We start from the raw sequence: 24,524 nt of genomic DNA, 5'->3' as shown, positions 1-24,524 counted from the left end.
TTGTTGTTGTTGTTGTTAGTGCCTTTGTCAGTCAAATACAGGGCTCCAGCCAGAGAACTTAGGAGGGTAGAAGGAAAAAGAAACTACTCCCCTACATGTGCAAAGGCAAGTTAAAGTTTAAAAGCTCCACCCTACTTTCTTTTAACAGTGCTTTGTGACATATGACTTCATTCAACCTTCCTTTCTCTGTATGTTACAAGCTGAACTGTGTCCATTCCCTTGCCCCAAAATCTCATCATGCTGAAATCTAGTATACCTTAGTTTGGAAATAAGATCTTTAAAATAGATGATTAACTTAAATGGGGCTGTTACAGTGGGCTCCTATTCCAATCTTGTGTCCTTTTAAGAGGAAGGAACCTGGATACAGGAGAGACACCAGGGTGGCACATACACAGAGAAAATATCACATGAAGAAGTAGAAAGAAGTTGGCAAGCCAAGGAGAGAAGCCTCAAAGGAAACCAATCCTGCTGGCATCCTGATCTTGCACTTCTAGCCTCCAGAACTATGAGAAATTAATTTCTGTATAAGCTACCCAGTTTAAGCTATTTTGTTATGGCAGTCCTAGTAAGCTAATACAAACAGCAATAACAGAAATATACTAAATATGTTTATGGATTTCCTTTACACATATAAACCAGCACATACAGAGATGACTACCAAAGGGGATAGGGATGGAGAGGATGAGGAGGTAGGAAAGTCAGCAACCCCAGTAACACCCCACGGATTCCAGCTTATTAGGAATCTTCTACCAGATTCCATTATAAGGCCTGAAAGCCATATGTGTGGATATATAAAGAGTTACTATTTTTTAAATGCTATTTAAAACTTTAATGAAAATCCTAATTTCCCATCTTGCATCCAATTTACAACTTGTTCAACACCGACAGTAGAAATTCACCAGGGGAAAACTGGTTCTGAAATAATCCAAATCTAAACTCTGTATATTTTTAAGTGTCCATGTCTAATTAAAAAAAAAAAAATTACTTAGAAGTCCCAAATATAGCTCTTTGAATTGAAAAAACAATATACTCTGGCAAAAAATACACAAATAGATGGGATTTTCCTATTTCTGGTTGTTTTACTTCTAAATCCACCAAAGTTGTGCCAAATATTTTCTCAATAAAAAACTTACTCAGTCCCCCCACCAAAAAATTAAAAAAAAAAACAACTTAGATTGACCTCATCAGAATGATCAAACTTACTATCTTTACAATGGTTTATATTTCAAATAAATAAGCTTTAAAAGTCATTAAGTCTGTAAAAACACCCCCAATCAACCAATAGCTAAGGCATTCTAACTAGAGGGATAGTACAGATTATTTAAAAAAAGAACAAGGGCTTCAGAATCCAAGACGCCTGTTATTCAAATCAGCTCAACCAATTACTAGGCTGGATGACCTCAGCTATTTAATAACATCAGAGTCTCAGTTACTTCTAAAATTAAGATAACTACTACTTACCTTAAAAAATTCATCCTGAAAACCATTAAAGTTATTAAAACACTAGTAAACTTTACCACCAGACTATCTACATAACAACCCTGAATAAGGTCAATTTTTTTAAACATTAGCCAAACTGCTAATATTCCTTCATTAGAAAGACAAGAACCAGAAAACCACTATTCATATTCATCCTTAATTCTCTTAACAGTAAACCTGGGAAATATTCCTTTAGTGTAAGCTTAAAGTATTAACAGATTTCATTTAAAAAGTGAGTCTTCTTCCCAACTTAGGCCTAAAGCCATTACATGGGGCAAAGCACAGGAGCCAAGGAAGGGTCAAAATTAAGTTCAGAGCCAGAGGAGAGATGAGAAGGTATCAACACATGGCCCAGCACAGGGTGTCAGCATCAAAGCAGGGTGAGAAAGTATGTCCATACAGAGGGATATCCAGGGATGGGCTACTGAGCCCAAAAAGAGGCAGGCATCATGTGGTAGGAAGGAAGCTGCTAAACAGTGAGTCAAAAGATTAAACACAGAGAGAAGGGTATCCACATGAAGGTGGTGACAGCGGCTACAATTGGTTATATACAGGGGAAATGATCAAATAAGTAAACACATTTAGAATAATGAAAACTAGTAAGTTTCATACTGCTAAAGAAGGCAGTAACTAATAATGGAAAGGGTGAAAATTAGAATGAATGCTGTGCTGCACTGTGTCAGTATGATTAATGATTAATTCAAGTCACATTAATATCAGGATACTGATGTTCCTATATACTATAAATACTTCTGTTTATGTGTGTATGTATCTATATGTGTATGTGTATGTGCGTGTATATTTCCCTCTTTTCTCCCCCAACTCTGTGCACCGAGAGGGCCAGGTCTGAGAATAGTGACATTCCAATATCAACGAGCACACTTAACATCCAAGTCTTGTCTTCTAAAAATCAGTTTCCACTAAAAGAAGCCAGCTGAGAAATAAACAGCTGATTCTAGGGCTAGTATAAGTCTGGAACATTTTGTTGTGGCAAAAACCAAGGAAATGTCTAAATAATGATTGGGAAATATCAAAAGGACATAGAAACCAGCTTGAATGGGTTCACATTGGCCAAATCAGGGACAATTTGAGCATTAAAATGAGAAAAAATACAGGAAGGATACAGATGGTGAAATACAGAAATCCAAGAGCTTGCCCCTCCATATACACACCAAAAAAAAAAAAAATCAAGCAAAGTCTGTCAGAATCAACTTTATCACAACTTTGAAAAAAATCAAAGGTATTCAGCAATTAAGCAAATACTGAATCAAGAAAACGGAAACTTTTAAATGATAGTAAAGCTCTGTGGCATTTTTTACTTGCTCTTCATCTACATCTCTCCCAGGCACATCTCTCCAGGAGATTTTGAAGACCCAGTCAGTGGAGGACTCTGGTCTCTGGTTCCACAGTGAGCAGAGTAAACCTTATTCTCACAGAATGTTTGTATAAACCTGTGTAGGGGCTACTTAAGGACTGAAGAGAGGAACTTGCCTTTGTTTTGTCTAACAGGGAAGGAGAAGTAGCCAAGCAGAGAGCAATCCTCCAAAACATTGTAAGGCAAATGAACAACCTTCACCCCCAACGCTGCCAGGGACAAAGGTTTACAATTCAGTAAACAATAGCATACCCAAAGCCTGGGAGGGAATTTTGAGGGGGAATTATAGCATTGCAAAAAAATCCCTTTGATCAGGAAAATCAGAAAACCACACAGTTGCCCAGAGCAAGATGCATGCTCAGGGAAAAAACAAACAAACAAACAAAAAAAAAACCTGAGAAAACCCTACGCTTTCACCCCTGCCTGATACTCAGATTCAGCAAAAGCAGTAGTAAGTGAAGGCTAAGACAGAATTACAAACGGTGTGGCTAAACATTAAAAAAAATGCCCTAACACAGATCCCAAGAAGCAAAGACTGGGAAACTTCTTATTTTTTTCCTTTCTCTTTTTTTTATTCCCTTTTGGCTCCAGACATGCATCTGCAACAAAACACTAGGAGGATAAGGTAAAGATGGCTCTTGTTTGAAGAGCTCTAAGAACAGCAGTATCCATGGACAAACAGAATAAAACTGCTATAGTACTGCACTGAAAACTACTTTCTGTAACCACTGAACTTTAGTAAAATCTTATTAAAGACTGCAATCTGTCTCAACTGTGTTGGGAGCAATAAGCTAGTTTCTTGCTTGGCCCATGTGTGAAGGATTTACAAACTTTAGACAAGATAATATAATAATCCTGGTAATTTTACACTTTTTCATTGTGGGTTTTTCACATTAATTTACATTTCATTAAAATATTACTTATCTCAACAATAACTAAAAACACTAGGGGATCACAATCTTCAGAAACTACCCAAGACAAAGAATACACTTTACAGAAATAGTTTAGAAAAGTCACTAAATCAAATACACAACCACAACCCACAGCAAGCAATTCCAAGGATGGGAGTAAAAATATTTGATTCCTAGAGTCTCCAAATTACAATATTCAAAATGTTCAATTTTCTAACAAAAATTATAAAGCATGCAAAGAGACAATAAAATATAATCCACTGGGGGTTGGGGGTGGGAGGGTGGGGCTTGTGGTATTAGCAGAAATTGTGCCTGATGAAGCACAGACATCAATTGTCTTAAATACAAAGAGCTAAAGGAAACCAGAACAATGTCCCAACAAATTGAATACCAATAAACAGACTAGAATTACAGAAAGGAACCAAACAAATTCTGGAGCCAAAAAGTACAATAACTGAAATAAAAATTTCACTAGACAGTTTCAACAGCAGATCTGAGCCAGTAGATAAGACAATCAGAGAACTTGAAAAGGTCAATTAAAATTATCAGTCTGAGGAACAGGAAGAAAAAAAGAAAACTGAACAAAGCTGAAAAGACCCGTGGGACACCATTCAGCATACCAACATACACATAATGAAAGTATCAGGAGGAAAGGAGGGGAGAAAGAGTATTTGAAGAAATAATGGTGAAACACTTATGAAATTAGCTAAAGACACAGAATATATATATCCAATAAGCTAACCAAACTCCAAGAAAGATAATACAAAAAGATTCACACTAAGACACATTATAATCAAACCATCAAAAGACAAATACAAGAGAATCTCCAAAGAAGTGCCAAAGGCAACTTGTGGTATAAAAAGGATCCTCAAATTAATGTGCCACATTAACAAAATGAAGGGAAAATACCATATGATCATCTCAGCTGGTGCAGAAAGGCACTAGACAGAATCTAACACCCTTTCATGACAAAAACACTGAAACTGATAAAGAACATGTATAAGAAAACCACGGCTAATATCATATTCAATGGTGAAAGACTAAAAGCATTAATCCCAAAATCAGGAACAAGACAAAGATACTTGCTTTCACCACTATACTCTATTCTATTCTACTCTATTCAACACTGTATTGGAAGTTCTAGCCAGCACAATTAGAAAAGAAATAAAAGGCATCCAGACTGAAAACATAAAGAAATAAAACTATACTTATTCACAGATAACATGATCTTATATACGGGAAATTCTAAAAGAACCTATGGAAAAAACTAGCTAATAAACTCAACATCACAGGACACAAGATCAACACAGAACACTCAGTTGTATTTCTATACATTAGCAATAACAATTTAAAAAGGAAATGAAAAAAAAAAAGTCTATTCACAACAGCATCCAAAACATCCAGAAATAAATCTAACCAAGGAGGTATAAGATTTGTTCACTAAAAAATACAAAATGTTGCTACAGGAAAATTTGAAAGACCTAAATTAATATAAAGACAAGCTAAGTTCAAGGACTGGGAAACTTAAATATTAAGATAGAAAAACTACCCAAAGTGATCGACAGATTCAACATAATCACTATTTGAATTCCACTTTTTTGCAGAAACAGAAATGAATTTTCAAATTCATCTCGAACTGCAAGAAGTCCCAAACATCCATAACAATATTGAAAAAGGAGAATACACTTACAGGATTCATATATCCCTATTTCAAAACTTACTACAAAGCTACAGTGATCAAAACAATGTCTTAACTGGCATAGGGATAGATATATAAACCAATGGAATAGAACTCAGAGTCCTGAAAAAGTCATACATGTATCGCTGATTTTTTTTTTTTCCAACAAAAGTGTTAAGACCATTCAACGGGGGGAAGAATAGTCTTTTCAACAAATGGGCTGTGACAACAATCCTATGGACCCCTATTCATACCTATTACAAAATTCATACTTACTACATAAATAAATCTATTCATACCTATTACAAAAATAAACTCAAAATGGATCAAAGACCTATAAAAGTTAAAACTATAAAACTAGCAGAAGAAAACATGGAGGTAAAGCTTCTTGACCTTGGTTTTGGCGACAGATTTTCTGATATGGCAACAAAAGCATAACTAGCAATAGAAAACAGAAACTGGACTTTATGAAACTTCAAAACTTTCTACACAAAGGATATTATCTAGAAAGTAAAAAGATAACTGACAGAATGGGAGAAAAAATTTGCAAATCATATCTGACAAGGGTCTAATATCCAGAATATATGAAGAATTTTTACAACTCAACAAAAAGACAAACAACCCAATTTAAAAACAGGCAAAGGACTTAGACATTTGTGCCCCCCCTAAAAAAAGGTAAATAACAAGTGCTGGCAAATATGTGGAGAAACTGATACCCTTGTACATTATTAACAGGAAGGTAAACTGGTACAAGCACTGTAGAAAACAGTTTGATGATTCCTCAGAAAGGTAAACATGTAACATATGACATAGCAGTACCACTACCATGTATGTACAACATAAAGAATTGAAAATGAGTACTCAGATACTTGTACACCAATGTTCACAGCAAATCTACTCACACTAGCCAAGAGGTGGAAACATCTCAATGTCCACCAACAGATAAACAAATGAGGCAGGCACAAGGAAGAGACTTGGGGATGCTAACAAATGGTGTTAACACAGTGTGTTCTTTCTGAGGATGTATCGAAGCTGTACACTTAGAACTTGTGCATGTTAGTGCATGTGTGTTGCCATTAATAAAACATTCAAATGAAAACTTTTTTTGAACAGAAAACCGGGAAGAAAGTTCCCAAGAACTATTTGGTAACAATGAGCTAATCACTTGGGTCCAATGATTTAATCATCTGTGCCTAGTTGATGGGCCTCCATAAAAACCTTAAAAGAAGGGATACAGGATACGGAGAGCTTCTAGGCTGGTGAACATGCCTACACGCTGAGGCAGCAGCACACACAAAACTCCACAGGGACCCTTCCAGATCTCACCCTACGTACCTCTTCATCTGTCTGACATCCTTTATAATAACCTTTACAATAAACTGGTAACAGCATTTCCCTGAATTCCGTGAGCCATTACAGCAAAATATCAAAGGAGGGGTGGGGAGGGGAGAGGAGGAATGTGTCTGTGGGACTCTAATCTGCACCCAAATGGGACAGAAGTGTGGGTGACATGAGAATCTACTACTTAAGACTGGCATCTGAAAGTGGGGGTAGAGAGGCAGTCGTATGGGACAGAGCTCTTAACCTGCAGAGTCTAAACTAATCCAGGTAATTAGTGTCAGAAAATCCTAGTTGAATTAAATTGTAGAACATCCAGTCGTATGTCCACAAAAAACTGGAGAACTATTTGGTATATGAACACAGAGTATCTAACAACCACTCAAAAAAAAAGGGAGTGGGGGTATATTCTCTAAATAAAGAGCTAATAACATGGGCACTAACACCACAAATATACTTGGTTTTTCAGGGTCCTTCAACATAACAGACATTCAATAAGCACTGCTTATATACACAAAACTCCTAGGCAGCTTTTTTTCACCTCATTCTTAAATATGAAGTCCAAACATTTTAAGGAAGATGGCAATAGGAAAGAGATCACTAAAAACCATGACCACAAAGGAAACAATTCAAGAAATAAACAGCCAAATGGAATTTTCAGAACCCCAAAGATAAAGAGCAACTTCCAGAGAGAAAAAAAGAACTTTCTCCCACAAATGAAAAAAAAAGCAGATTGCATCAAACTTCTTAAACATCTCATACTACAAGACAACACAAAATAGCAATCAAAGTGCTGAAGGAAAAAGTATTTTGGATCATGAAAGTTATACCCAAAATACCAAAAATGAGACACATAAAAAATAAACAAAAACATGAGGCAGATGAATACATTCTCAATCAAGCAGTTCCTAACAGCCAGAAAGAAAAAGACCAGTGATCAACATTTTTTTGCCAGCTAAATACACAGACAGTTCCTTTAAAAAATTAAATGACTATTAAACAGAAGATGCCCATCTATGCTCATAACACAGAAATACAAATTAAAATACTGGAACTACTCACCTACCAGACTGGCAAAAATCTTTGTTAGGGTGAATCCAAAAAAGCTTGTAGTCTAGAGTTAATTTTGCCCCACTGACTGGAAGTAATCCTTCTGAAGAATGTGCCCATACTCCATCTATTAGGTGGTCTTTCCACCTGGGCTGATGGGAACATAAACTTTTCCTGGTCCTATGTAAATCTTTGGAATTGTTTCGCCTACTCCTTTCTGATGGTTCTATTCCCTGGCTTCAGTAGCTTCCAGATACACTTGTGTAGGTCAGTCCTAAGTCAAACCCTTGAGTTGACTCTTCTAAACTCTCTATGCAAATTTCCTATTTTGCTCCTCATATTCAACCTACTTCGAACGTTTTCAAATTTTCAGCTGTTTCCACAACTTTTAGTAAGACCACCAGGCTATGTTTGAATTCACCATCTCTAGGCTTTGACCTATTAATTTTCTTTAAGCAATGAGCTGGGGCATTTGTAAGATTCACAACCTCCTGTCATCCAATGTCTAAAGCTTAATCAATTTCACCACAAGTTTCTTACCAAAAGATTCACTATCTGTGTATGCTATTCCACTAAATGCAATTAAGCTTCCCATAAAAAAATATCTGATATATCTGTTTTCTGAATGACATAATTCATCAACAAAAATGTTATTTACAGGGCAGATACTCCAAATAAGTGCTTTAAACAATACTCTCCACAAGAACACATACCTGTAGGGAATGAAGGACTGGAGGAAGAACAGGAGGGAGTGAGGGTGTGAAATGAGCTCATTCTTCCCTGGTACCAGGAGTGGCCATTACACGTTAAAAAACAAGGGTGCAATGACAGTAATAATTATCCTCAAACTACAAAAATGTGAAATCCATCAGGTTAAACTGCAATGAATATGATATCAATTTAATTCCTAACTGGTTACTTTGTGCTGAAACTTCCTATCAGTAGATTCATCAGCAATGAATAGTAGATCTTTTTGACTTTCAGGACTGAAAGACGTAGAGACAGAAAAAACTTTACATCACAATTACTCCTCTTAGTAACAAAAGGTATTTAAATTCCCATTTCACAAATTAAAAAAAAAAAAAAACTTTAGCTTAAAGAGGTTGTACCCAAGGTGACACAGCTAGTTCCTAATGAGTTTCAAATAAAAATGCCTTGCTCCAGTCTTTTCATCTAAATTATGGCAGAGAATTCATCTTTTAAAATTTAACTTTCCTGTCTGATTTGCTGAGACCTCAGTGTACCCCCTCTGTCTTCAATGTCCTTGGACTCAGGTGCCTAGCAGCCCTCCTGGGGCTCAGAGCCGGACCCTCTGCATCATGTTAGCATGAGCATCCCACAACGTCCCACTGATGCACATTTCCTCAGTATTTTCAAGAGTGCCTGTTGCACACCTGCCAGCATTGTGGGCTATTCTTTTAGCTGTTTTTTTTGTAGCTTTAAGACATTGAATACTGTGTGGTGGAGGGGGGGGATATATATCTATGTCTATATATATATAACTTTCCTATTTACAGAATGGGCTCAGTTAACTTGCATGTCAAACTTTCCAGAATTAGGAAATCGTAAACACTAAGAATAGTCTCCTTAATGCCAGATTAAAGGCCTAAACACCTTTTTATTTAGCATAACTCCTTTTTTTCAGTATATGAATCTAATAATAGAGCTTTTTTCCTTTTTTTTAGTTGAAGAATAGTTGATTTACAATGTGTTCATTTCAGGTATACAGTGAAGTGATTGTTTTCTATATATGTGTGTATTTATGTATATATATTCCTTTCCAGATTCTCTTCCATTATAGGTTATTAGAAGATACTTTGTTTGTTTTCATTTGGGGGTGGGAAGGTGATTAGGTTTATTTCTTTATTTTTTGAATGTAGGTACTAGAGATTGAACCCAGGACCTCATGCATGCTAAGCATGCACTCTACCACTGAGCTGTACCCTCCCCCCAGGTTATTACAAAGTACTGAATATAATTCCTTATGCTATACAGTAGGTCTTATTACCTATTTTATATATAGTAGTGTGTATCTGTTAATCTTAAACTCTAAATTTATCCCTTTCCCCTCACCGTTTCCCCTTTGGCAAGCTGTAAATTTCTTGTATGTCTGTGAGTCTATTTCCATTTTTGTAAGTAAGTTCTTTTGTATCATTTTTTAAATTCCACATATAAGTGATGTACATTTATCTTTCTGTCTGATTTCCTTCACTTAATATGATCATTTCTAGGTCCATCCATGTTGCTGCAAATGGCATTATTTCATTCTTTTTATGGCTGAGTAATATTCCTGTGTGTGTGTGTGTGTGTGTGTGTGTGTGTGTGTGTGTACACCTTTATCCATTCATCGATGGACATTTAGGTTTCTCCCACATGTTTCCACTTTAAAAGCCAGTGATTAAGACACCATAGCATTAATATGTGAATAGAAAGAAATATCAGCTGGAGAGAACAAAAGTCCATACACCCAACACACATGGAAATTCAGTATGTGAGAAAAATTGGGAAAACTTACCTAGTTCAAAGCTTACCCAAAATAATCATCAAACAGATAAAAGATTGAAAAGGAAAAAAAGCAAAGTCATTATAGAAAAAGTAGGGGAAATTTTTACGATATCAGAAAGGGGAAGGGAAGCCTTTCAAAGTAAGACACAGAAGTGATAAAATATATTTACATATAAACTAAAAGAACATTCTATATGACAAAATTCACAACCAAGGTCAAAGGAAAGACACAGCAACAAAGGAGGGAGGATGAGACACAAAGAATACCATAAAGCATATATTTTCCTTCATACATAAGACGCTCCTACAAATCAACAGAAAAAGAACTCAATTAAAAAAATGGAGAAATATAGAGTCCACAAGAAAAGATCTTATATATAAAAACTTTTCATTCTTATTTGAAAGAGCCAACACCTGAGGAAAAAGTTTGATTCCCCATTAGCACTGAAAATTTAAGACTGCTATGGAGAACAATTTGGCACAGCACTCAAATTACACTCAAAAATTCCACTTATCAAAATGTACTCCACATTTACAAGATATTCACTAGCGTTGTTTATAATAGTATAAAAAAGAAAGATGAAACAACTTAATGTATACTACCAGTAGCAATCAGTTAAGTATTATGCGGCCAATAAAAGAACAGGTTAGCTTTACATATATTAATATGGAATAACTTTCAAGATATCTCCTTAAGTAAAAAGATCATAGAGCAAGGTGGATCATGCTACTACTCAGAAAGAAAAAATATTACGTGCTTATATATACATGAGGTCTCTCCAGAAAAACCCATAGAAAACTAAGAGTAGTTTCTTCAAACAAGTACTGCTGAGCAATAGGAAAGAGGGTGACTTTTCTCTAAAAACTCTTGTACTATTTGTCATTTGCACTGTGTGCATGTATTCAAAGTAATTTTAAATTCTTAGTCTAACTCAACTTTACCACTTCTTGAATCCTCAAATTCTAACATAATCCATCTTTTTCTGAAGCCAAGTTAGGCTGAAGAGCAGGATCCCAAGGGAGAAGACAAGTTTCAACAAATGAATTTTTAAAGTAAGCCTAATCCTATGAAAAAGTCAGTTTACAAAGTGGTAACAGATACAGGATCCTTGATATGAAATCATGATTGATATGGTATGAAAGATTTGGAAATTCAGGTACCTTACTTTAAGGACATAAATGGCTATGAAGATAAGAATATATACTGAACATATATATGAATAAATACATACACACATGCACGCATGCGTGTGCACGCACACACTACTTGCTAGGCAATTTGCTTAGGGCTTTATAAGCATTATCTCATTTAGTCCGCACTACATCCCCAGGAGGTTGATATTACCTTTTCTTCAAAACAAGAAAAACAGGTTTCACATAGATGTAAAGCACATTTTCCTCTAAAGTTGCCAGAGCCACAGTACTACTCGTCAGTGGTAGCTCAAATTCTTAACCACTATACGCACCCTACACATACTGTAAATAACCTAGGATACATTAGGTAGAGATCTTGCATTATATAAAACACCAGCTTTAACAAGTATGTCTCTAAATTTTGAATTTAAGCTTTACTCTTACCTATCAGGCACTGTCCTGAGCTACAGCTTTATATCAAACCATACAAAATACAGATCTCAATCTCCTAGACAAGTCTTCTGGGATGGAGAGGACAAGTAGTTCGAGCTACTACAGCAGTTGCAACTTGCTTTTCACCAACTCAGTCAACTTTGTCTCCAGACTCCTGTCCTCTCATCAAATTCAGTTCTTGGGAGGTCCTAATTTAAAGGACTAAGGTGAAAACATTTTTACTCACTTGTCCTCATTTCCACAATATGCCTATAAAAGAAATTCATTTTAAATGAAGAGAGACCAAAGAGTATTTCTTGTGAAAAATCTGAAAACTACTAGTTGAGTTAAAGGAAAAAAAAAAATGAGGCAACTAGGTTTGCATAGGAAAGTCCTTAAGACACCTTGACTATCAGGGGAATCCATTTCTCAAGTAGTTTTCAACCTGGCTAGTGTGCATAAAGCAATGATTTCATCACTCACCTAATGATTTAAAGTTCAACATCCTGCTAGAGCTTTAGTAAAAAGCCTCCTTGCAAGGGATCTGTAAGGTCCAAAGCAAGACCAAACAGAGAATCTGTAATACTAAAAATAAAGCTCTGTGAGCATAAACCTGCATTTGCATCTTTGCAGAGGAAATGTAAAAGGATGTTTCCTTCTCAAATAAAGACATCAGTTAATATAAATGAATTGTCATGGCGTTTCTGATTTCTGAAAATGAGGAGCCTAAACTGGCCACCCACATATTTCAAAGACACTCCTTGAAATTCAAAGCCTGTTTTACCTTTTTAAACATGAGAGGGCAATTTCACTAGATTTTAATCCCTCTGACTGAACACTTCAAAACTGGGGAAGTTTTTTAAAAGGCAAGGGTCATAATAAAAAAGTCTTTATCAGGCAGTCCCTTCAGAAAGGTTATAGCAAATCCAAAGTCAGCCTTGAATCTAGTAAACAGACTAGAAGCTCATGTAACAATTATTTAAGTCTAGGAAAATAAAACAGGTTCTTTATGATCAGAAAACAAAGAAACCTGGCTGTAAAGAATCCTCTAACAAATTTCACCTAGGCCCCAAGCAGTTAAACAGCAGTTATATAATAAAAATATCAACTGCATATACTCAATTCTGGGGGAAGGCTACATTACCTAAGATGTTAACAATTCTTTTGCTCTGCAAGTAACTGCACTGAGCGCATTAACAAGTGAGACAAGGTAAATGCCTTAGAAGTTTATGCAACAAAGATGAGTGAGAGTAAATAAGATAATTAAAAGACTGCTTTGAATAAAATACATAGGATAATATCGAGTAACGAGAAATCAAAGGATTCAGTAAGGGGGTTGCTCCCTTTACATAGAATGGTTACATAGAGAGTCGCTCAGAATGTAACACATGAGCAAAAACTGAGCTAACATGGAAAAAAACAGAGGAAGATGGAACAAACATAAAGGCCCAAATAAATAAATAAATAAATAAATAAATAAATAAATATTTGTTTTAAAAAAAAAAACACAAAGGTCCAAAAACAGGAAGGAAAATGCCTGGTGTGTTCAAGGAAGAGAAAGGCCAAAGGTCTAGGAAGACAGTAAGCAAGGTTGCAGAGAAAGGAAGAGGACAATGTGGATGCTTGTAAGCTGCATGTTATTAAGTCTAATGGAAAGACACTCTGCTCTGTGAATAATGAACTATAGGAGTCCAAGAATGGCACATTAACAAAGTTACTAGTAATTTCAGGTAAGAGAAGATTAGTGGCTTGGATAAGCCCAGCAGCAATGGAATAGAAATGGATGTATTTGGGAGATTTGAAATAGAATAGAGCAAATAGATTTGCTAATTGCTTAGATGGGAGGAAAAGAACAAATCACAGGTGATTCCTTAGTAATTTAGCTCGAATAGGTGGATAGTGTATCCATTTATTGAACTAGGGAAGAAAGGAGGTAGTATGGGGCTAAGAAACTCAAAAAAAAAAAGTGCACTTTGGGGTATATTAAATTTGTAAACTAAATGGAGAAGTCAAGGTTAGTCAAATTACAAGAATAGAAAATGGGGTAGAGGTCTGGAGATTTAAATTTAAGATAATTTGCATAAAGATGCCATTTAAAACTATGGTACCATATCACAGGTTAAACAAAAATTACGTTAGAAGACTAATGCATCATGGTTCAACAATTTTAAACATGTCATAAAATGCAATCTAAATACAGCTGGTTTCTGCTCAGTTTTGTCCCTTCAACTTACACTTACCTATTTCTCCCATCCTAGTCTCCCTTCTGGTAGATCATATGGTCCCCAACCACTAGTATCTATGTGACCCAGCCATAACAATATTACTAGCAATGTTTATCAATTTACAATTTCAAAGCATTCGGCATTCATTATTTCACTTGATTCTAATGAAAACTTTGTGAAGTAGTAGCAGTTTTATTAGAGAAGGAAATAATAATCTTATAAAGGTTGGCCTAGCCAACATCAAATAGCTATTATTTCCTAGATGGGATGAAACCAGGATTCAAATTCAAAAACTGTTTACTCTGTATTCACAGAACTTCAGAGCTGGCAAACTACAAGAGCTCAGGAATTTTACATTTTTGCCTTGTTTGCTATTAAATGCTCAGCACCAATGAAAGTGCAGGCACATTATAGGCACTCAAACATCTACTGAGGCAATGAACATCTTCTCTAGCACAAATTAGTACTCAAGAAATAAAAATCTCAGATTCACTAGAGTCAATGTTTTACATTTAACATATTAATACTACTTTCTCCTTTCCAGTATAGAAATGCCATTTATTTTCCAAGTATGTTTAAGTAAAAAATTAGGTAATATCTAACATTTCAAGCCACTCAAAAGAAGATTGTTCTACAAATTATAGATGGCATTATTTTGCAACAGGTCTTATTTCACATACCCATAAAAACAATTCTCCCCTTTCAATCCAAATTTCCTATAAAAGAATTTAGGAAAGAAAAGATGTCCACCAGGTTTTAAAATAAAGTAAAAAGAAAAAGCCAAATGCTACCACTTCTGTTTATCAGCTACTGTTCTACAGATTTGACATGATACATAATTTATCAAGGAAAAGGTCACAAATAGTCCCACACATATAAGTTCAATTGATATTCAACAGAGGTATTTCAATATGATTCAGCTGGATGAAAAGAGTCAAAGTCTTTTCAACAAATGGAACTGGAGAACAGAACACCTATATTAAACAAGAAAGAAAGAAATGAACCTCAACCATTTCCTCACACCACATGCAAAAAAATCATTCAAAATGGATTGCAGACCTAAAAATATGAGCTGAACTACAAAACTTTTAGAAGAAAGCAAGAAAGCAGGGGGAAATCCTGTGACTTGGGGTTAGGCAAAGATTTCCTATGACACAAAAAAAACCATAAATCATGAATGAAAAAGTAACCAATTTTACTACAAATTCTTAAACGTCTGTTCTTCAAAACACGTTAAGAAAACGAAGACAAACCACAGACTGGGAGAAATTATTTGCAAAACATGTATCTGATAGACTTGTATCAAAAAAAATCTTAAAATAAGTCTCATTTATTTTTAATGGACAAAAGACTTGAATAGACATTTCACCAAAGCACATAAAAAGATGCTCAACATCATTAGGGAAATATAAATTAAAACCACAATGCAAATTCAAACTATACACCTCCAGAATGGTTCAAATTAAAAGACGTATTCCAGAAAAAAAAAAATGTTCATACCCCAGAAAAAAACTTAGCAGGCATTCTTTCATTTACAAAGACCAATTATTAAAATATTTTTATTGTAAAAACATAGGATTAGTAGTGCTTCTAAATTATCTTGACCCTGAATTTATTTTCTACAGTCTGAGGATTTATAAATTAATCCAATAATTTTTTTCCTCTACATCAAGGACCAAGTCCACTAACCCAAACTGAATGTTTATTTTTATCTTCAGTTTATGGTAAAGGTAAAATGGTAATTGCTTTTCTTTTGGTCATTTCTAAAAATACCATGTCACTACACCACAGAATAGCTTTAATGTTGGATAACTGCCCATTCAACTACACTGGCAGTAAATACTATAAAAATAAAGAAAATGTACTCCAATTAATCACTACTATTATTAATCAGCCTGAGGCATTTTTCTTCCTTAAATGACAGAAGTACTTAAGAACACTAGATCATCTGTTTCTTTTAAGGACAAATCACCCAAAGAGGGTGCATCAGATGATATTTTATTTCAAGAATAGTATAAGGCACTTTAAAAAGTACTTGTTATAAAAAGTATGTCGATCTGACTGGATTCTGTACCACTGCTCTAGAGCTGTGCAGTCCAATATGGCAGCTAGTAGCCATCTGCTGTAATTCAAATTTGAACTAAAATTAAATAAAACTTAAAATTCAGATCCACATCTGCACTAGACACATTTCAAATGCTCCATAATGACATGTGGCTAGAGATTACCATATTGAACAGTATAGACAGAATGCTTCCATAATTTCACAAAGATCTATCGGACAGCATTGCTCTTAAAATAAGACCTACTACTTAGAACACTAAGGAAGTTAACTGTAACAGAAGAATGCAGATTAACAATTCAAATTATGGTTCCATCCCTTACTGAGAAGTTTAGATAAACTATTTAATTTCAGACTGAGTTTCTTAAACCATTATATGGAAATAGCATTTATTTTACATAATTGGGAAAACACTTTCTAAATTAAAATGCTATATAAACATTAGCTATGAAGTGATCCAAAAGGAAAATATTCCTGAATGAGAACAAACTCACATGAACAGTTTATTAATGTGATACAGTAGTGATCTGTTTAAGGAAAATAAAATTCAGTTGCTGCCTAAGAATAAAATAAGTATCTTCTAAGTTCCTGAAACAGAATTTGGCTTTCCTCATACTGTTACCCTAAAACTCTTAAGACATAATAGTTGGGAGTCTAGGATCTGGTTACTGAATGTATAAAGTTAGAAATACCACTCAATGGCTGTGTAACTTTAGCAAGCAATTTAAAATCTCTATGACTTAATTTTCTCATCTACAAAATGAGGTCAATAATAGAACCTTGCCACATACATTTAATCCTTGTGTATAAGGATTAAATTAGTTAAGACAGTTAAAAAGTTTAGAACGCTGTCCAGAACATGGTAAGCATTGACATATATTAGTTATTAAAATCTACTCATTATGATAGATGATCTCCAAAATATATAAAGAACTACAACTCAACAACAAAAATAATTTGCTTTAAAAGTGGAAAGAAAAAAAATCAAAACTACAATGAAGTTATCATCAGCCATCATTAAAAAGTCCACAAATAATAAATGCTGGAGAAGGGGTGGAGAAAAGTGAACCCTCCCACACTTAATGGGAATGTAATTTGGTGCAGCCATTATGGAAAAGTTTGGAGATTCCTCAAAAAACTAAAACTAGAGTTACCATATCCAGCAATCCCATTCCTGGGCACTCTACCACTGAGATAACACCCTCCCTCAAGAATATACTTTCTTCTCTCAACTTTAAACAACTCAATCTCCTATTTGTGGGCCGAAGACTTAAGTAATTATATTGACAACTATTGGTTGTAAAGGATTACTTCTTAATATGGTTTTTAACTTTGACCACAAATTCTTTTGACAAAAGGTGGAGCCTAAATCCCCTCCCCTTGATTGTGGGCTAGACTTAATGACTTGCTTCCAATGAAAACAATGTGGCAGAAGTAACTTCTGGGAATAGGTCATAAAAGGCACTGCATTTGTACCTACCTCTCTTCTCAGATCACTTCCTCTGGCACATGCAGCTGCCATGTTGTAAAGAAACTCAAGCAACTAGATGGAGAAGTCCACATACGGTAAGGAAACTGAGTCCTCCAGACAACAGCTACCATCAACCTGGCAGCCCAATGAGTACACCTTGGAAGGAGTTTATCTGGCCCCAGTCAAGTCTTCAAATGACTACAACCCTTGAGATTTTATGAAAGACATGGAGGGACCCAGGACCACTCAGCTAAACTGCTCCCAAATTCCTGACCCAGAGAGAATCCATGTGGGATAATACTGTTTTTTAAAATTTTAACTTATATTAAACTATACAGTTAACCCTTGAACAACACAGGTTGGAACTGCACAGGTTCACTTATCATAGATTGTTTTTCAACAGTAAATACTACACTGCTACACTATCCACGGCTGATTGAATTTGTGGATGCAGAACTGCTGATATTGAGAAACCTCACATACAGAGGGCTGAATATAATTATGTGCAGATTTTTTCACTTCAATAAGGGTCAGTGCCCATAACCTCTCTGTTATTCAAGACTCAACTGCGTATTTACGTTCTCTGAAAGGCAAACTAACTTGTTTTTACTAGTATACATATGTAAAGACAAAGATGACAATTTTTCAGTTTAAGAATTTTTTAAAATGTATCTACAAGTTCTGAGTTTCAAAGGAAACAACCTATTTAAGAAGGATTTTCTAAACTCTTATTCTTGCTAAAAAATTTTTAAGTGTGGAAAAACTTAAATATGGTTTTTAAAAAATGTAACCTAAAAACTGAATTAAAGGGTATAGAAAATGAAGACCAAAAACACTGCACTCCCCAAGCTGTGAAGAGAAAGATGACTCAAGAACAAGATACTTGGTGGGTTACCTTGAATAAAAAGATGCAGAAACTAGCAATTACTTGAAGAAATACAGAGCAGAAGCCTCTAACTATTCTACTGGGTGGGACAGCTGACAAAAAGGGAAAAAACAAGCAGGTAAAATTGAGACAACCACAAAAGGTCTATCAGTAATTCTAACATTTTGTTTCTTGTGAGGCTCCTGTTAAAAAGTAATGAACTTGCCTGTCTATAAAAATACACAGCACCCCCCAAAATTATCAATTTCAGAGAATTCTCAAACCACCGTCTCCCATTCACGTAGCCAAAAAAACTCATGGTAGAAGCCCCTGACATATAACATGTTAAAGGATGGGGAGGTTAGGAAATACATCTCGTTCCAACCTGCTCTACCCTAAATATTCCAAATACATGAACCCAAAGGCTGCTAAAATAACAAAACCAATAGCTATAATTTAAGTAGATTTCTCTGGCTACAGGAGAAACTAAGAGAAGAGAATGTAACTAACGGCAAAGAGATCAGTTGGTAGGTTACTTCCTTAGTCAAGGATCAAGCTAGGACAATAAATGAAACTGGAAAGGGGAGGCAGGATATGACCTGGATGCAGCTAATGCCATTAACAGAAACAAAAGAAACAAATAATTTTCAAAATGATGATAAACACTGGTTTGACATGTAAAATATATTAAACAGAATCTTAAAATATTACAATTAGAATAAAATTTCACATCTATATTATACTTCAAAATTAACAAAACGGTTTTCATATACATTATTTCCATCAGTTTTATGAAGGAACTAAGGCCAAAAGAGGTTAAGTGAATATACAAGGTCACAGACTCTTCTAGGTATTCCAAATCCTAGACCAAAAATCTCCTTTCTAACTCCCAGAAATTACTTTTTCTACATCACTACCCTTACCTGGATCTAAAATGTTATCTAAACATTTTAATCAAAACTTATACAGGAAAAGGTGATTGAGTAAATCTGACCTGGGTTTAGGTTCTATCCTCACCGGTAATTTTACTTTCAGATTAGAGGTTCCCATCCTTATTCCCTTCTCCTGTAACTCTAAATTTTTCTTCTCTCGTCTGCTCACTCCATAACCTGAAATCCCATTTTAATGTTTAGCTAACCAAAGCCATTATTCAAATAGCTTCTAACAAATAGCAAAAATAAGTTTTTCTTCTTTCAGCTTGTCTCAAAGCTCCATTAGCAATCAATATTAACCAAAGAGAAGCTGTATATGAGAAGAACAAAAATATCAGTGATAACGCTCATAGAGAACTTAAAATCCACATGAAGGCAGTATTAAGTACGGCTAGTCATCAACAGTATGGGGCTCTTGAGTCAGATTTGGAGTTTTGGTCAAAACAATCTAACCTTGATCCTAACCAAGTAACTTTCTCCGTCTCAGTCTCCCTAAAAACTTCAATTTATCACCCATAGTACTGTAACCATAACAGTACTTTCCTCATAAGATTATTTTAAGAATTAAGATGTACAACCCAAAGTACACAGCAAAACATACACACAATTATCATCTATTAATGCTAGTAATTAAAATTATTATTTTAGATCTATCGTTCAAGCATAGGAGGGAAAACAAATGGGAGTAGGGGAGACAGAGGTACTTATGGGGGAAAAGAAGGAACCCAGTAATTCCTATTGGTACTACGTATTTCAATGTCAAGAAAATAATAAAATATTTATTAAGACATTCAAGTTACGGAAATCTGTTTCCTTGAACAACTGCTGTAAGCAAAGTACATAAATGTTTGTCTATTTGAGGATTAAAACTAATTGTTAAAAACCCTGGTCTCCGGAGTAATCTTTATCTTGATAATACTGCTTGGGGTAACATCAAAAGGAGAAATGCAAAGAAAAATAATCACAAATAGTAAATGTTATGTAGGTCTTTTCTATGAATAAAGGTCATTCATTTCCAGTTCAACTTCTTAATTTCATTTAAAAATACATGTTCTTAGACAAGAAACTTGAAAATCCATTAAGCTGAAGAATACAGAAACTACAGGCTCTCCAAAGCAAGGGAGGGAGGGAAGGAAGGTTCTCACCACAATTTTATATAAATCAAAGTGGAAACTCAATTAGAAGTACTACACACAGCTGACAGAAAATACAACCTATCATAAGTGATTTATTCAACTCTAATCTCAATTTTACACCAGAAAATAAATGCTATCTATGCATATCTAAATACCTGCATTCCTTCGGACTCTTCTACTTCTGCTCTAAGTGAGCTAACACGATTCAACAGTGTAACAAAAAAAGTTGTTTCAAAATAAATGAGCAATTGACCAATTATTAGGCAATTTTGGCAAAGTGTTCAAAAACTACAATTTTTATCTCAAAAAGATAATTAAATGAAATAAATTTTAATTCTGGCTACATTGATCTATTAATATTCACTGCTTTAAAAACAAATTTTAATGTTTAAACACTTCTACTGAATGTCTATAATTAACTGAAAAACTAAATGTAGTAACAAATTATTAACTATAAAAAACTTCTCAAAAATACAAATATTAAAATATGATACTCTCATTTGCCAAAAGATTTCTATTACAGCAATATTCACGACTTTTTTTCTAAACAAGCTTTGTTTATAAACTTAAGGCAGTATAGCCTACTTAAGGCAGTATAGCCTACCTAAGGGAAAAAAAATTCTCATTTTTTAAGTTATTTTAAAGGTTCTTAGTGTAAATTGCTCAGTTCCTCTCAGTTTCTGTTCCTAGTAATGATATGACTTATTCGATCTCAGGTCTCAAAAAACAGTATGAAATACAAAATATCTCAAAAAATGTCTATAATGTATTAAAAGGAACTGTTATACCTTAAAACAATCTACTTCATGAAAAATCAGATTAAAAACCAAGCCCTACAATTTTAAACAACTACCTAACTCCAAACTGGAACACTAAAACTGCATTTAGAATGCAGTCTAGACTCACATTTAGAAAGTAAACCGGCTATTTTTTTTTTCCTACCTTTCTATCGATCCATAAAGCCATATTGACCATATGGATTTTGTTTTTTTACTTTAGAAGCATAAAAACTTCAAATTTGGACTGTTTGACCTGAAATTCTTAAATCTTAACTTTCTCCACTTCAATTTACTTAGCTTTTTTCAGACTGCCCAGTAAACTGAAGCCAAGCAACCTTACTCCAAGAAACTGAAAGGCTTCCGAGAATAACATAGGATAAACTTGACTCTCATTACAATTTACAAATGGACATTTGATTTGCTCACCAGATAGTACTTACAAATTCCAACAGGACTGCACAAGAAGGTGTTGGATTTTTCTCTGTAATCTTTATGTTTTCCAGTTTGTTTTTTTATTTTGTATCCTCTGAAATAATATCCAAGTTCTTTGAAGATACTCAACCTATGACTATTTGACATAGAGTTACTTCAGTCAGCTACCCATACTTCTGTTTTAAAGTTTTCATATGGCTATTTCCAGAATCAGCCAAGTTCCTTGGATTTAAAATGTTAAAGTCTTCTTTATTATTCCATGTACTTGTCACTGTTGTACTTATCCACTCCAGTTGAAATATCCAATTTATGAGCCAAAAAGCAAAAACAAAAAGAAAATTTCACATCTGAAGAGCATTCCTAAACATCAGCATAAACCGAGATACAAAGCTATCTCAATACTACCATGGGGCTGGGAAACCACAACATCTTAAACTTCCACGTAAATAAAAGACAAAAGGAAAAAAATTCTGTATTCGTTCAACGTCTTCATTTAGAAAAGCTGGCCCATTGTGACATGAAAAGGGTTGAGGTCGAAAATTCCTAAAACTTTTAATAAAGGTAAAAATAAACTGCCACGAAACTTCAGCAATATTTAAATAGTAATTTGAAACTGCCGAAACTACTCAGTACACAAATCAAACATATCTTACAGTTCTGGCTGAAGAACACCAACAATAGGGGAGGGGTTGGGGGGGGAGGCAAAAATACCACCAGCTGAAATACTTTAACCAGTTATATAATCCGTTTGAACCAAAATACTGAAGAAATGTCTGGGTCTCTTTTTAAGTAGCTTGTAGAATTGTTCACTACTATCAATTCACTTCAGAGATGATTCTTGCCAATTTTAATAAACTTCTGGGGCAAAATTATCCAAAAACACTGTAATTCCAAAATGGCCACTTGAAATATCCGGGGCCTTTTACACAAAACCTAGAAGATGATCTTCATATCTGAGTAATTCAATCACCTGTAAAAGTTATAAAAAAAATTTAATTACACACTGAGTTTTCATTTTGAGCCAAAAATTAATCCCCATCTAAAACAGTCAACCTCTGGGGAGAAATGCACTTCTATACCCAACAAGCACCCCAAAAAAGTATACTGTAAAAAAAATACTTCAAGATATATAGAAGGGGGTCGGTGGGAGATGGTATTATGGAGGGCAAATGCTGGTTTCAACTGGGAAAGGGATTATATAAGCAAACCTTTTTATATTTTGAGTAAATATAACTCAAACTATGAAAAGAGCACACAGCCTTATAAAAGACCCTCTGAATCTTCATTTTAATATCAAAGGACAACGAATAGACAGGTGTGCTGCCGCCGAGCATTACTAAAAGCAACTTCGAGAATGAGGGATATAAAAAGACGCTCCCCTCAAATGAGAATGCCTAAAAAGCAGCAGTACGTTTTCCCCACTCGGAGTAGAAAGACTGAGAAGTGGGTTAAAAACATTAATTCCTCAAATTCGCCCAAGGGGTAGACTTACCCGGCTTCAAAGGGCATCGGCGAGATGTGAGGGTTCCCATTTTCCTGAATTAAGAAAACAGGTTTCTCCCAACACTGAGGGGGCGGGAAGTACCGAGCTCTTCTCGTAAACCACGTTAAGAGTGGTTCTCCCCTCAAACAAACCAGGTCCCCTCGGACCCCACAGGACGCAAAGGGGCAGGGTAGCGCTCGACTCAGTCCACAGCTAGTGCCACGGACCCGGAGAGGCGGGCAGAGCGGGCGCGCTGCTGAGAAACAGCCGAAGGCCACAACTCGGCCTCAGCCCTCCGAAAGCGGCAGCGGTGCAAAAAGCAAGCGGGCGCGTGCGAGAGGCCGGTGAGAAGACGGAGCGCGGAAGGCGTCCGACCTGTTCTCAGCCTCAGCCAAACAATCCCCCCCAACAACGCCAGACGCCAAGGCTAAGCCACCCACCCCCTCCTCTCAACTGCCACCTCCGCTCTAACCGGACCGAGTCAATATCTAGAGGGGCCTCCCGGAGCGGTCCTTCCCTCTCTCTCCTTGCTCTCGCGCCACCCCCCAGCCGTGGGGTAGCCTAACACCTCACGCCGCCAACGCCGCTCCCGACCCCTCAAACCTCAACGCCGACATGGGCACCCCCTCCCCGCCTCCCCCAGACCCTGGCGTGGAGCACAGAGGACGGTATTACCTTCTACCACACCAGAGGTGCCCCTGGCCTGGGGGTGCCGCTGCGCTCGATCCCGGGAGGAGGTTTTCGGTACTTTGAATAATCCCCTTTTGCCGCTTTTCCCTCCCCCACAACCAGTCTCAGTCCCAAAATGGCGCCGACCCGATCCGCAATGTTCTGGGCCAAGTCTCGCGAGATCGTGGAAGGTGGCGAGGCGGGGAAGGAACTAGATGGGCTGAGGAGAAGGGAGGGGAAAGGCGGGGCGAGGAGGAGGAGGAGGGAGATAGGGTGTGAAAGAAGTGATGCGAACGAACCTACTGGGCGGGGCAGCAGGAGGAGCGCCTTCACCCGAGAACCTTCTGGCCTAAGCCGCCGTTCACGCCCCGGCCAAAGAAGCTCCGCCCTCTACGTCGAGCGGTTGCGGGAGGGGAAGAGGGCGTGGTTATGACTGGGGGCGGGGCTTCGAGTAGGCCCCGGAGGCAGGGGTGCGCGGGGGGCGGTGACTCCGCGCGGTGACGTCAGGAGCAGCTGGAGTCGGGGATTACCCCCTGCTGCTGACGTGAGGACGGTGAACAATCGGGAA

At 36.2% G+C, this 24,524-nt stretch overlaps 1 protein-coding gene across 4 annotated transcripts in view; it reads right to left on the bottom strand.

The window, feature by feature from the left end:
* GPBP1 (GC-rich promoter binding protein 1) overlaps window positions 1–24,111 on the bottom strand; it is a 58,254-nt gene extending 34,143 nt beyond the window's left edge. The window contains exons 1-2 of one of the 4 annotated variants that reach the window (XM_014555577.2): window positions 23,963–24,111; window positions 21,799–22,774 (exon numbers count right to left, since the gene is read on the bottom strand). The gene's annotated coding sequence lies outside the window, so the exon portion shown is untranslated. Of the gene's footprint in view, window positions 1–21,798; window positions 22,775–23,296; window positions 23,439–23,962 lie in introns of those variants that run through there. The other 3 variants (XM_014555576.2, XM_006180353.3, XM_032472519.1) reach the window with 3 other exon arrangements.
* Window positions 24,112–24,524: the final 413 nt, after the last annotated feature.

The sequence above is a fragment of the Camelus ferus genome, chromosome 3 (assembly GCF_009834535.1).
Source record: "Camelus ferus isolate YT-003-E chromosome 3, BCGSAC_Cfer_1.0, whole genome shotgun sequence".
In the NCBI taxonomy this organism is placed as follows: Eukaryota; Metazoa; Chordata; class Mammalia; order Artiodactyla; family Camelidae; genus Camelus; species Camelus ferus.
The sequence above is the reverse complement of the archived record's forward strand: the minus strand, read 5'-3'. Positions and strand labels throughout refer to the sequence as shown.